This window comes from Mauremys reevesii, unplaced genomic scaffold, assembly GCF_016161935.1.
Source record: "Mauremys reevesii isolate NIE-2019 unplaced genomic scaffold, ASM1616193v1 Contig75, whole genome shotgun sequence".
Taxonomy (NCBI): Eukaryota; Metazoa; Chordata; order Testudines; family Geoemydidae; genus Mauremys; species Mauremys reevesii.
In genome coordinates this window covers 130103-143519 of record NW_024100890.1, presented here as the reverse complement: position 1 = coordinate 143519, position 13417 = coordinate 130103, and the positions used below count along the sequence as shown (strand labels likewise).

Genomic DNA, 13417 nt, shown 5'->3' with positions numbered 1-13417 from the left:
TTAATCACATTTGTATCTCATTTCATGACGTTGATGCACAATTTATCTCTGTCACATAAGACGATAAATTTGCATGCTAGGATCTGTAAATCTTAAAGAAACTTTTTAATTTTAAGAATAACTGAAATGTGCTAACATCAAGAAATTGAACTGTGCACCAGCATTGGGTGGACCAGTATTAAATAGTGTTACAGCAGGTGACAGACTTAGAATGGTAACAGGGCCAGATTTAGGGGCATTTTACTTCAAACATTCTATTTTCCCTTTTATTGCTAACATCAAAAACAGCACCCAGAGCCTGGCACCCCCCATGTCCGGCACCCCAGGCAGTCACCTGTCCCTAAATCCAGCCCTGACCAGGACACAAACAAAAAGTAATTCAAAGAGAAAAAATATTTTACATCTACCCCCTCAATTCTTCTGCCCCTGGCAGTAGCGTGTTCTGCATAGAAAGTAGGATTAGGCCTGGTAAACTAGGGAAAGAAAGTGGAGGAAATTTTAAGTGGCTGGGGACCTGATCCCAATCCTGCTGATGTCAGTGGAAAGAATCCCAGTGATTTCAATGGGATTTGGATCAGCATCTTAGGCCCTTGCCAGCTTTCAGTGCTCAGGTTTGCAGTGTGGGAATCCCGTTATCACCTGAGGACTAGTTGGCAGCTTCTGCAGACTGTCACCTCCTGTTTCCTTATCTGTGCTCTTCAAACAGAAATCTGTGACCCTCGCGCTGGGATCTGCTCTGGCTCCCAGTATATTTCTGGTGCAATTCAAGGTGTCTGGTTTTTGACACATGAAGCACTAAATGGTTTAGGACCAGGCTACCACCTCTTTCTTGATGGTGGCGGAGAGCAGCTGGGATGCTCAGTCTTACAATCCCATTGGATTTAGTGGGAGAAGAATGGTGGTGAGAAGCTTTCAGTGAAGGATCTTCAGCTCTGTAACACCCCATTAGTCTGGTACATCTAGAGTCCATTCTCTGTCAGGAAGGGAATGGCTGGAAGAAGATGTAATTGAGATAAGGTGTGTTGGGGAGTGTACTGAGGCGGCCTGGCTCCCGGCCGCTCCTGAGAGGGAGGAGCCAGAACAGCCGCCACAGTGGGCAGAGCCACTGCCGCCTGTCCCCGCCCCCCGGAAGTCAAGGGGCGGGACAGGAAGTATAAAAGCCCCGGCCCAGCGCTCAGTTGCAGCCCGGCGGCCGGAGAGGACAGACGCTCCTGACCGAGCTCCTGCTGTACCGAGCCTGCCCCGAGCCCGGTATCCTGAAGTGGACTGGCCGAGCCTTCCCCGAGCCCGGTATCCTGAAGTGGACTGGCCGAGCCTTCCCTGAGCATGGTACCCTGAGGAGGACTGGCCGAGCCTCCCCCGGGCCCGGTACCCCGAGGAGCTGCCCAAGCGTAACCCTGACCCGCGTCCTGAGGAGCAGCCCGAGCTAGCCGACTCTCAGCACGACGAGGAGCCCATGGTGTGGGACTCAGCGCTGGACACCAGTACTGAGCAGGTACCCATGGAGGGGAAGATGGAAAGTAGCCCGGGGGTAGCTGACCCCAGTCTGGCTACAACAGACTGTGAGCCGATGTCAGTGTGTTGCAGTCAGGACCCCACCGACACAGCAGCAGACTAACTGCCGCTGGTAGGGCCCCGGGCTGGGACACAGTGGAGTGGGTGGGCCTGTGTCCCCCCTGCCACCCCACTCACGGGTGGCAGTCTCCCCCTCACCCCAGCGCTCAGACAGAGAAGTCTGGACTTACCAGCTGTTGCTCAGCTCCTGCCAAGGACCTGAGGCCTGAACTATTGCTGTTGCTCAGCTCCTGCCGAGGACCTGAGGCCTGAACTATTGCTGTTGCTCAGCCCCTGCCTGAGGGTCTGAGCCTAGAACTGCTGCTTTGCTGCCCCACCCTGACTGAGGGCCTGGGCTTAAATCACTGACTGTGGGTGCTCAGCCCCTGCCTGAGGGTCTGAGCCTAGAACTGCTGTTTTGCTGCCCCACCTGACTGAGGGCCTGGGCTTAAATCACTGACTGTGTGTGCTCAGCCCCTGCCTGAGGGTCTGAGCCTAGAACTGCTGCTTTGCTGCCCCACCCTGACTGAGGGCCTGGGCTTAAATCACTGACTCCGTGGGCTCAGCCCTGCCTGAGGGCCTGAGCCTAGAACTGCTGTTTGCTGCCCCGCCCCGACTGAGGGGCTGGGCTTCATTGACTGTTTGTTTTTGCTCAGCCCTGCCTGAGGGTCTGAGCCCTTGGACCTTCGGAGACTGAACTGCGGACTTAGGCCGTGTAGTGAGGCGGCCTGGCTCCCGGCCGCTCCTGAGAGGGCCGAGCCCCCTATACCGGACCCTTACACGTGGTGCCTTCTCTGAGGATTGTCGCCCAGGATGTGGACGCGAGCTCTTGACGCTGGTGAGAAGGGGGTCGTGGGAGAGAGGCCTCCCGCCCGAGAGATGGATCTATCCCAGCCCCTGGCCCTCATGACGGAGAGCCAGGAGTGACAACAGGCGGCCCAGTCGCGCCAGCAACAGGAACAGCAGGCCGCCCACCAACAGCAGCAGCAGCTCGTTGAGCAGCTGGGTTCTCAACAACGGCATCTCATTCAAGACCTGGTTACCCAGCACCAGGACTTTCAGCGGCAATGTGTCCAGCAGCTCGCAGCGGCACTGACTCGACCGGGGGAACCCCAGCCAGGAGGTGCTGCAGGGGCCCCGTGGCCCAGCCCCCCAATCCGGCTGACGAAGATGGGGCCCGGCGACGACCCTGAAGCCTTTCTCGTCACCTTCGAGCGGGTGGCCGTTGTCGCGGGCTGGGCCCAGGACTAATGGGCCACCATCCTGGCCCCATACTTAACGGGAACTGCGCAGACGGTCTATCGAGGCTTGTCTGTGGAGGCAGCCCAGGACTACAGTCACGTGAAAGCGCTATTCTGGACGCCCTGGATGTGAGTCCAGAGACCTACAGACAACGGTTTAGAAGCCTGGCATATCCTCCAGGGGCCCGGCCTCGGATAGTGGCCCAGGAGCTGCGAGAGACCTGCAAAAAGTGGCTGCAGCCTGAACGCCGGACATCAGAGGAGCTGATGGAGCAGGTAGTACTGGAACAGTTCGCTCATGTACTCCCACCGCGAGGAAGATCCTGGGTCCTCCGCCATAGGCCGGCGACAGTGGCCGCGGCTGTTACATTAATGGAGGACTTCCTCGCGGCTGAAACCCCGCTGGGTTTGGCTGGCCGGGCAGCTCCACCCCGGACGGAGCGCCCCAACCCAGAAAGGAAGGGGGCGCCCACCCTCCCAGACATATGAATTTCCTCCCGTGGAGCAGAGACCCGGTCCCATACCGCTGCGTCCTCCGGGAGACCCGCTTGGACCCCAGGGCCCACAGCAAGAGGGGACTACCGGAATCCGCTTGGAGGTAACCCCGGGGCCCAGTCACGGACGGGATGAGCAGACCTGGGGCCCTGTTTCTCCTGTGGGGAGTATGGCCATCTACAGCGGGACTGCCCAGGACTGGAGTGTACCTTTGGCCAGGTTTACGCAGGGGAAGGCCGTGCCCGGTGTTGGCAAGCGGCCAAGATCACCGTGCCCGTGGTCGTTGAGGGGCGCCCGACGGTGGCCCTCCTCGATTCAGGCTGCGGCCAGACTCTGGTCTGCGAAACCATGGGCCCGGAGGCTGACAACCGCCTGAGGAAGATTCAGCTGCAGTGTATACACGGGAATATACGGCCCTACCCGAGTACTAGGGCCCAACTGACTATTGATGGGGTCACCCGGCTGATGACAGTGGGACTCGCCCCACGGCTGGCGTACCCGGTGATCCTGGGTCGGGACTGGCCCGAGTTCCCCGCCGTACTACGCCACCATGCTGAGGGCAGCCCGCAGGTCACGCCAGCCTTGGAAGGGGAGGCCCCAGAGACTGAGGAAGACGAGATGGAAGCCCCCGACCCCACCAACCCGACGGAAGGACGTGAAGATCCCCCCCCAGGAGTGGGGAAGGATCCCTCGGCGCCCACGGATTTTTGCCGGGATCAACGGGCCGACCCTATCCTCATGCGGACATACGACCAGCTGGCCTCCGTGGATGGGACGGTCCTCTACCCCCATCGAGCGGCGCAGTGGCCGCACTTTGAGCTGCGGCAGGAGCGCCTGTATCGCGTAGAGAGGGACCCCTGCACGGGGGATACCCGGACACAACTCCTCGTGCCTCGGTGTCACCGCCGGGCGGTCATGAAACTGGCCCACGACATCCCTGCGGCCAGGCACCTCGGCCACGAGAAGACCCTGGCTCGGATCCTGGGGCGCTTCTTCTGGCCAGGGGTACACCAGGAGTTAAAGAATTATTGCAACTCTTGCCCGGAATGCCAGTTGGCGGCCCCAGCACGAACTCCCAAGGCACCGCTGATCCCGATGCCTCTGATTGAGACCCCCTTTGAACGTGTGGCCATGGACCTGGTGGGGCCTCTCCCTAAGAGCAGCGCAGGGTTCCAATACATCTTGGTGATAATGGACTACGCTACCAGGTTCCCCGAAGCAATCCCTCTCCGGACCATCACAGCCCGCACCATCGCAGCTCAGCTGGTCAAGGTCTTCGCCCGTGTCGGCTTGCCCCGGGAGATCCTCACGGATCAGGGGACCAACTTTACGTCCCGGCTGCTCCAGCAGGTGTGCTAACTCCTGGGGGTAAAACAACTCCGGACGTCCGTTTACCATCCCCAGACAGATGGGCTGGTTGAAAGATTCAATCGGACGCTGAAAGAGATGTTGCGTAGGTTCCCCCAGGAGGACCTTCGCCAATGGGACCAGCTCCTGCCACCCCTGCTCCTGGCGGTGCGAGAAGTTCCCCAGTCTTCAACCAAGTTCTCACCCTTTGAGTTGCTGTACGGTCGGCGACCTCGGGGCCTGCTGGATCTCATGAGGGAAACCTGGGAGCAAGCCCCATCGCCGGCCCAGGGCCTCTTAAAGTATGTACTCCAGCTTCAGGAGCGCCTTAAGCAGGCGGGGGCCCTGGCACAGGAGAACTTGAAAGCCACCCAGAACATGCAGGCCCAGACTTATAACCGGGAAGCCCAGACTCGGGACTTTCAACCCGGAGACTGGGTATTACTCCTCCTTCCCTCCAGTGAATCGAAGATCCTGGCCCGGTGGCAAGGACCATATGAGGTGGTCCGGAAGGTGGGCCCGGTTAACTATGAAATCAATCAGCCGGACCGGAAAAAGAAGACCCAACGGTATCATGTCAACCTCCTCAAGCCCTGGCGGGAACGCGAAGGACTCCTGATCAATCCCTACCCGCCGGAACCTGAGCTAGGACCCCAGGTAGCCCATACCGAGGACCCTGGGGAACCCCAGCTCGGGGAGACCCTAACAGACGACCAACTCAAGCAGACCCGGTGCCTCCTCCAAGCCTTTTCCCGCACCTTTATGGGCCAACCGGGATACACCACCCTGGTATACCATAGGATCCAGACGGAGCCTGGGGTGGTGATCCAGGGCACGACCCAGCCCTTGCCGTATCACCGGAGGCAGGTCGTTGAGGAGGAGGTACGGGCTATGCTGGACTTGGGGGTGATTGAACCGTCACAAAGTGAGTGGCGGAGCCCGGTAGTGCTGGTACCGAAGCCCGACGGCTCACAGAGATTCTGTATTGACTTCAGGCGTGTTAATGCTATCTCCAAGTTCGATGCCTAGCCCATGCCTCGGATAGATGAGCTGTTGGCCCGCTTAGGGGAGGCCCGCTATATCACCACCAAAGGGTACTGGCAGATCCCCCTGGAACCAGCCTCCAGGGAGAAGACTGCGTTCGTCACACCCACGGGCCTATACCAATTCACCCGGATGCCCTTTGGCCTCCATGGGGCCCCGGCCACCTTTCAGCGCCTAATGGACCGCCTCCTCCAGCCACATCAGGAATACACGGCCGCCTATCTTGATGATGTGGTCATTTACAGTCCTCGGTGGGAGAACCACCTGGAAAGGGTCACAGCCGTCCTGAGGGCCCTGCAGAAGGCTGGGTTAACAGCCAAACCTAAGAAATGTCGCATTGGCTGGCAAGAGACCACGTACCTGGGGTATACTATCGGGCATGGACAGATAAAACCTCTTGTCGGCAAGGTCCAGGCCATCGCAACCTGCCTCCCCCCGCCAGCCACGAAGCGCCAGGTGCGCCAGTTTCTGGGGCTGGCAGGGTATTACAGACGGTTTATTCCTCAATTCGCGGCGATTGCCGCCCCCTTAACAGGGCTCCTGACAAAGGATAGCCCGCGGCAGGTGCAATGGACCCGCGAGTGCGATGAGGCCTTTCAGACACTCAAGACGAGCCTCTGCAGCAAGTCGGTCTTGTACAGTCCTGATTTCCACCAGACATTTGTTTTGCAGACCGACGCCTCGGAAGTGGGACTCGGGGCCGTCCTTTCCCAAGAGGTAGAGGGGGAAGAGCATCCAGTTCTTTACATTAGCCGGAAGCTGTTCCCCTGAGGGCCTGAGCCTAGAACTGCTGTTTGCTGCCCCGCCCCGACTGAGGGGCTGGGCTTCATTGACTGTTTGTTTTTGCTCATCCCTGCCTGAGGGTCTGAGCCCTTGGACCTTCGGAGACTGAACTGCGGACTTAGGCCGTGTAGTGAGGCGGCCTGGCTCCCGGCCGCTCCTGAGAGGGCCGTGCCCCCTATACCGGACCCTTACAGGGAGTTATTAGTCCTGAAGGCTTTGGGAGACAGCAGGGCCGACTCCAGGCACCAATGGAGGAAGCACGTGCCTGGGGTGGCACATGCTAAGGGGTGGTATTTATTCCGTCCATTCTCGGGGTGGCGTAGTCCGAGTGGTTTTTTTTTGTTTTTGTTTTTTCGCTTGGGGCAGCAAAAATGGTAGAGCCGGACCAGGGAGGTAGGAAGGTGTTTTTAAAACAAACCAAACAAAAACAAACCAAACTGCTATTGGTCCATTTACCTTTGTATTTGCAACTAAAGAGAGAGTGATGGGCTCTCTTTATAAATATAAACCCTAATCATTTTAATGCTTTAGGTTTGTATTACACCGCAGTAGAAGAGTGTCCATCCAATGAGCTGGGCCTTCTTGGCAATCTTTACAAAATACATGTATGAACAGACTGACAATTACCCCCAGGTCATATCAAATAGTCCAGCACCAACAGAAACCACAGCTAAAAAACAACAAGTAAGGCCCTGTTCCCACTCTGTGCTTACATTTACACAGTGGGATTACTTCCATTGACTTCACTGGGACTGCTCACAGTGCATAAAGTTCAGCCCATTTGTAAGGCACTGCAGGCCAGGGGCATAAACAAAAACCTCTAGGAAGCCGTAGAGGCCGTGAGGATTCCTACCTGGTTCCAACTTGTGAACATAAATAGTTATAAAAAAAATAATAAGACCAGGCAGAGAGGAGCTGAATCCGGAGCTCTGGCAGAATGAGAGAATCATCATCTTCACTGAAACGTCATCTACGACAGGAAGAGTAAAGAGAACACAACAATAGTATAACTTCATAAGTAGGCTGCAGTGATTAGGACAAGCGGGATATTAGAGTTCAAGGAACAGAAGATTGCAAAGGACCTATTAAATAGGTGGGAGAGGGATAGCTCAGTGGTTTGAGCATTAGCCTGCTAAACCCAGGCTTGTGAGTTTAATCCTTGAGGGAGCCACTTAGGGATCTGGGACAAAAATTGCTCCTGCTAGTGAAGACAGCAGACTGGACTCACTGACCTTTCAAGGTCCCTTCCAGTTCTATGAAATAGGTATCTCTCTCTCTCAATAGGGATAAATGCATTATGTGAACTAATTTGCATATTATGCAGTGACAGCAGTCATCCCATAGTCTACACAAAAAAGAGCAGATCAGTGTAAAATATTAATGTCCCATGACCCAAAAGAGAGAATGAACTCCTCTGAATATAAATTAAGGGCAGGATTTTGAAAATCATTGAGCACTGGCCTAATGGTGCCCCACGGAAGTCAATGGGAAAACTTGAAATGACTAACAAGGCAGCAGGTTAGACCAAGACTGGGAAGTTTTAATAATCTGACCCTAAAATAGTAGGTGTTAGGAGATTTCAGTTTTGTAATTAAAACAACAGCTTTAGAATTTTTTTTTCATAACAATCCCATAACCCCCCCTCCCTCAGACACAGATTTTCTGTTCCCATAATGGGAAACAATAAGCCAGTGTAATAGGTAAAGTTGAATACGCTGTACATAAAACGCAGCAGGTGGGAAATAGATAGGACCAGAACATGTAACGATATTTTGTTTTTATTGCCATAGCGTATAGGCAACAGCCGCTGATCAGGACCCCATTGAGCAAGGTGTTGTGTATTTGGTTGTCATGGTTTTTGTTGCTATGGCAACTGAGTTAGATTATTAGCTCTGTGTCTGTAAATAAAATGGTAGTTTTGTTAGCTGTCTGCTCTCTGGCCTTAAGTGATTTCTTCCTAACCAGCTGCCCCCAAGGATATAACAAGTGGTGACGATGGATGGGATCCCGGTGCTGCTCCAGTAACAGAAGGAAGTAGAAGTCAAGGTAAAGAACAAACAAACAAAAAACCTGCTTGTTTGCACTGACTATGAAAGTGAAACTAAAAATCATGGCTACTCTGACCAGGACACTGGAACCTTTTGATGAGAATATAGAGCAATGGCATGTGTATACTGAGCGTTTTGAGCTTTTTGGTATTGCAAATGACATTACAGAAGCGAAGAAGGTGCCAATATTCTTAAGTGTTGTAGGGGCTAAAACCTACTCCCTGCTACGCAGCTTACTACACCCTGTTAAGCGTGAGACTAAATCTTACAGTGACATTGTGGAAATCCTGGGGTCCCATTTTTCCCCAAAACCACTGGTAATTGCTGAAAGATATAGGTTCCACAAAAGAGACCAAAAGGAAGATGAAACAGTTGTACAATTTGTAGCAATTTTAAAAAAGCTAGCAGAACACTGAATGTAAAGAGATGTTAAATGATGCCCTGCGTGACAGGTTAGTGTGTGGCCTCTACAGTGAAGCTATACGGAAGCACCTACTGACAGAGGCTCAGCTTATATTACAGAAAGCTGTTGATATTGCTGTCTCCATGGAACTGGCTACAAGGGAGGTGCAATACATTGGTGCATCCCCTAGGGTGCAAAAAGTGTCACAAGAACCGACCCATAAAACTGCAGAGTCAAGAATGTTACCGCTGTGGTAAGCCGGGTCACCAGGCATCAGAATGCTGGTGTAAAGACCTGGTGTGTCGACACTGTGGCAAAAAGGGACACATTGAGTGTGCCTGTAAACAAAAGAAAGAGGCCTGTGGTCTGGCCGAAAAAAAGAGGAACCCTGCATACCCTAGAGCAGACCCAGGATGATCAAGGTGACACCTCCTCGCAAGAGGAAGTGCCACTGCATGTTTTGTCTTTGGCAGTGGGCTCACATGAATACTGGGTAACCCCGTTGTTGGATGGCAAACCTATACGCATGGAACTGGACACCGGTGCAGCCGTCTCGCTGGTCTCTGAGACTGTGTATAAAGAAAAGCTACAGCATCTTCCGCTTAAGGCAACAAAAACTGTTCTGAAGACGTATACGGGAGAAGCTGTGCCCATGTTGGGCACTATTGATGTTAAGGTGGAGCTCAATGGACAGGCTGCTAAATTGCCACTGTTTGTGGTGAGAGGTAACTACCCAGCCTTAATGGGTAGGTCTTGGCTTGGTAAGATTCAACTGAACTGGGCAGAAGTGCACCGGATGACTAAAGAAGAAACCAGTCTAACCCCTATTCTAAGGACACATGCTGTTGTTTTTGGAGATGATTTGGGAAGTATGAAGGGAATCACTGTGACATTGAACATTAAACCTAACAGTCCACCAAAATATCTGAAAGCCCGAACTGTGCCATATGCCATCAGGCCAAAAGTTGAAGCAGACCTGGAGCGCCTGGTCACCAATGGAGTCCTAATACCAGTTACCCATAGCTCATGGGCCACTCCTATCATTCCAATAGTGAAGAAAGATGGCTCTCTCCGGATTTGCGGTGATTTTAAAGTCACTGTCAACCCAGTGTTGTGTGCAGAGCAATACCCGCTTCCCCGCATCTATGACCTCTTCGCAGGCCTGGCTGGGGGACAAAAGTTCAGTAAGATTGATCTGAGTCAAGCATATTTACAGATGCACGTCGATGAAAAGTCCCAAGAGCTGTTGACTATTGTGACTCATAAGGGGCTTTATCAATACTGTCGCCTACCCTTCGGAATAACGTCTGCTCCCGCCCTGTTCCAGAGGGCTATGGACCAGATCTTGTGTGGCTTGTCAGGAGTTCAGTGCTATCTGGATGATATCCTGGTCACTGGAAGAAATGAAGAGGATCACTTAAAGAATTTAGAGGCTACCCTACAAAGACTGGAAGAGTATGGCCTATGAGTATGCAAAGACAAGTGTGAATTCTTCAAGCCCTCTGTTGAATATTTGGGACACATCATTGATTCTGCAGGTCTTCATAAGGCCCCTGCAAAAGTTAAAGCTATTGTGGAGGCTCCCCCACCTCAAAATGTAAGCCAGCTGCGCTCGTTTCTAGGACTACTGAACTATTATGGAAAGTTCATCTCACAGTTAGCCACACTGCTAAAACCACTTCATGAGCTCCTTGGGCAGAACAAGGCCTGGAAGTGGACTGAAGCCTGTGATGTTGCATTTAACAAAGCTAAGGATGCATTGCTAAACTCTGAAGTTCTAACACACTTTGATCCATCCTTACCCCTGCAATTGGCGTGCGATGCCTCCCCTTATGGAGTGGGAGCAGTCATGTCACATATTATGCCTTCGGGAGAAGAGAGACCTATTGCTTTTGCTTCACGCACTCTAAGCAAAGCAGAAACTAACTACGCCCAAATCGAACGTGAGGCATTAGGAATTGTTTTTGGAATTCGGAAGTTTCATCAGTACCTGTTTGGGCGATAGTTTACTCCTCTCACAGACCATCGACCTCTGACGTCAATTTTTGGACCCTACACAGGCATTCCCCCATTAGCTGCTAGTCGTATGCAACGTTGAGCATTGTTACTTTCAGCACACACATATGAAATCAAATATTGGAAATCCACTCTGCACGGCAATGCAGATGGCCTCTCAAGGTTGCCTTTGCCGGTCAAACATCAAGATAGTGCCCAAAAGGAAATCTTCTACTTTGAACAGGTAGAGAATACACCCATCACTGCTACTCAGATAAAGAAGGCAACTCGCATTGACCCAGTATTGTCCTAAGTTATGGACCTGGTGATGCACGGAAAATCTCAACAAACCTCTCCGGTCTCACACGACCTTGTTACCTACATGTCCAGGAGGACGGAGTTATCAGTCCAATCTGGTTGTTGGTTGTGGGGGAGACGTGTCATTATTCCACCACCATTGAGATCACAGATGTTAGAACAGCTACATTCCGGTCACTGTGGAATAGTGCGCATGAAGGAAATTGCACGAAGCTATTTTTGGTGGCCTGGATTGGACAGTGCTATTGAAGAGAAGGCAAAAGCTTGTATGTCATGTCAGGGTGTGAGGAATGCACCCCAGTGGGCACCCCTACACCCATGGGGCTGGCCTGAAAACCCGTGGCAACGTATTCGCGTTGACTTCGCTGTCCCCCTTGAAGGAAGCATGTTCTTGGTGGCAGTAGATGCCCATTCTAAATGGCCAGAAGTCTCTATAATGCAGACCACTACTGCAGAGAGTACTATTCAAAAACTACGAGGACTCTTTAGTCATTTTGGTCTGCCAGAACAACTTGTGAGCGACAACGGACTGCAGTTCGTCTCTCAGGAATTTCAAAATTTTATGAAGGCAAACGGGAAACACCACATCACGTCAGCACCATATCATCCGTCCACCAACGGATTAGCTGAAAGATTTGTGCAGACAATGAAACACGCTTTGACATCAGCAAGGGGACAACACTCCATTCAAAAGCGTCCGGATACCTTCTTACTTTCCTACAGAAACACACCTCATGCTACAACCCAGGCATCCCCGGCCTTTCTAATGATGGGATGACAGCTGCGCACTTGCTTTGATCTGCTGAAACCTTCTGAACCCCGACAAATAGTGCAACATCAGCAGCAATATCAAGTTATCAGACGAGCACCCAGAGCAAAAGACCGAACCTTTAGCCCGGGACAGCCAGTTTTGGCTCGGAATTATACTTCCAGAGCTAAATGGGTCCCGGCCACAGTCATCACTCAAACAGGACCTGTTTCCTACACAGTCCGGACTGCAGAGAATCTTACCTGGCGGCGACATGTAGATCAGCTGTTGCCAGGTCATGCCAGTCCTCAGGACACATCTGCAGTTGAGGGGTCTGACTTCACCTCTTCTGGTGAGACACTGAATCATGAATCACCTGGTCCTGACTGTTCTCCTCCATTACTGCCGGTGGCTGAGATACCCCTTTGCCCAGCACGAGCTGATACCACCTCCTCACCCGTTCGTGCTGCGGACCCTGAGCCTATGGCACTTTCGGGTGCAACAATACCAGAAGTTCGCCGTAATCCACCTAGAGACAGAAGGCCTCCTCATCGGCTGGATCTTTAGCTAGGGCGAACCCACGGTTATGGGGCAAAATAATCCCCAGGGTTTAGCCGGGAATGGAGGCAGTCTACCCTCCTTCTCTAGTCTAGTGTGTGTTTTATTTAGGGGATGTTCTTATTAGGGGGAGAGGAATATGTTGTGTATTTGGTTGTCATGGTTTTTGTTGCTATGGCAACTGAGTTAGATTATTAGGGGATAGCTCAGCCTGTTTCGGCCGGTTGGGTCAGCTGTGTCTGTAAATAAAATGGTGGTTTTGTTAGCTGTCTGCTCTCTGGCCTCAAGTGATTTCTTCCTAAACCGGCTGCTCCCAAGGATATAACACAAGGCACTGTACAAAACGTAACAAAATCCAGATCTCTGCCCATGTAGGAGATCCTCTCACTCATGGAGCTCTGTTCTTCCACACGGACAAAAAAAAATACATGTGGGTTTTTTTTTAAAGTTGCCTTTTGGTATCTGAGATTTTAGGTCACACTCAGGTAATTGTCTCAAGCTTTTTTTCTGCAGTCACAAGGGCTAGAAACTTTCTTTAAAAATTAAAACTGAAATTCTCTCATAATCACAGGACAAGAACAGGTGAGGTTTTATGGAAAATATAAAATATTTCAAGACTCTCGATAAAATTATGAAAGAACTGACACCACTTGAATATATTTCAATATATTTCTTTAAACAATACATGAAAGAAATGCCATTCAGAACAATGCAGAAATAACCACAAACACTTTCTTGTGATTTGATTTAAAAAAATATTTCAAAATGAATTTTATTTCAAGTAGATTTCAAATGACAAGCTCAAACTAAAATGAATGAAAAGATTTATTGCTATTATGTTTCTTCTGCATCATTTCTTTTAAAAAACAAAAACAAAAACAAA

The 13417-nt window shown here is 51.8% G+C and overlaps 1 protein-coding gene across 2 annotated transcripts in view; it reads right to left on the bottom strand.

Annotated features, from left to right (window-relative positions):
- Positions 1 to 13417, bottom strand: part of LOC120394711 (butyrophilin subfamily 1 member A1-like) — a 50991-nt gene that overhangs the window by 25780 nt on the left and 11794 nt on the right. The window lies entirely within an intron of this gene.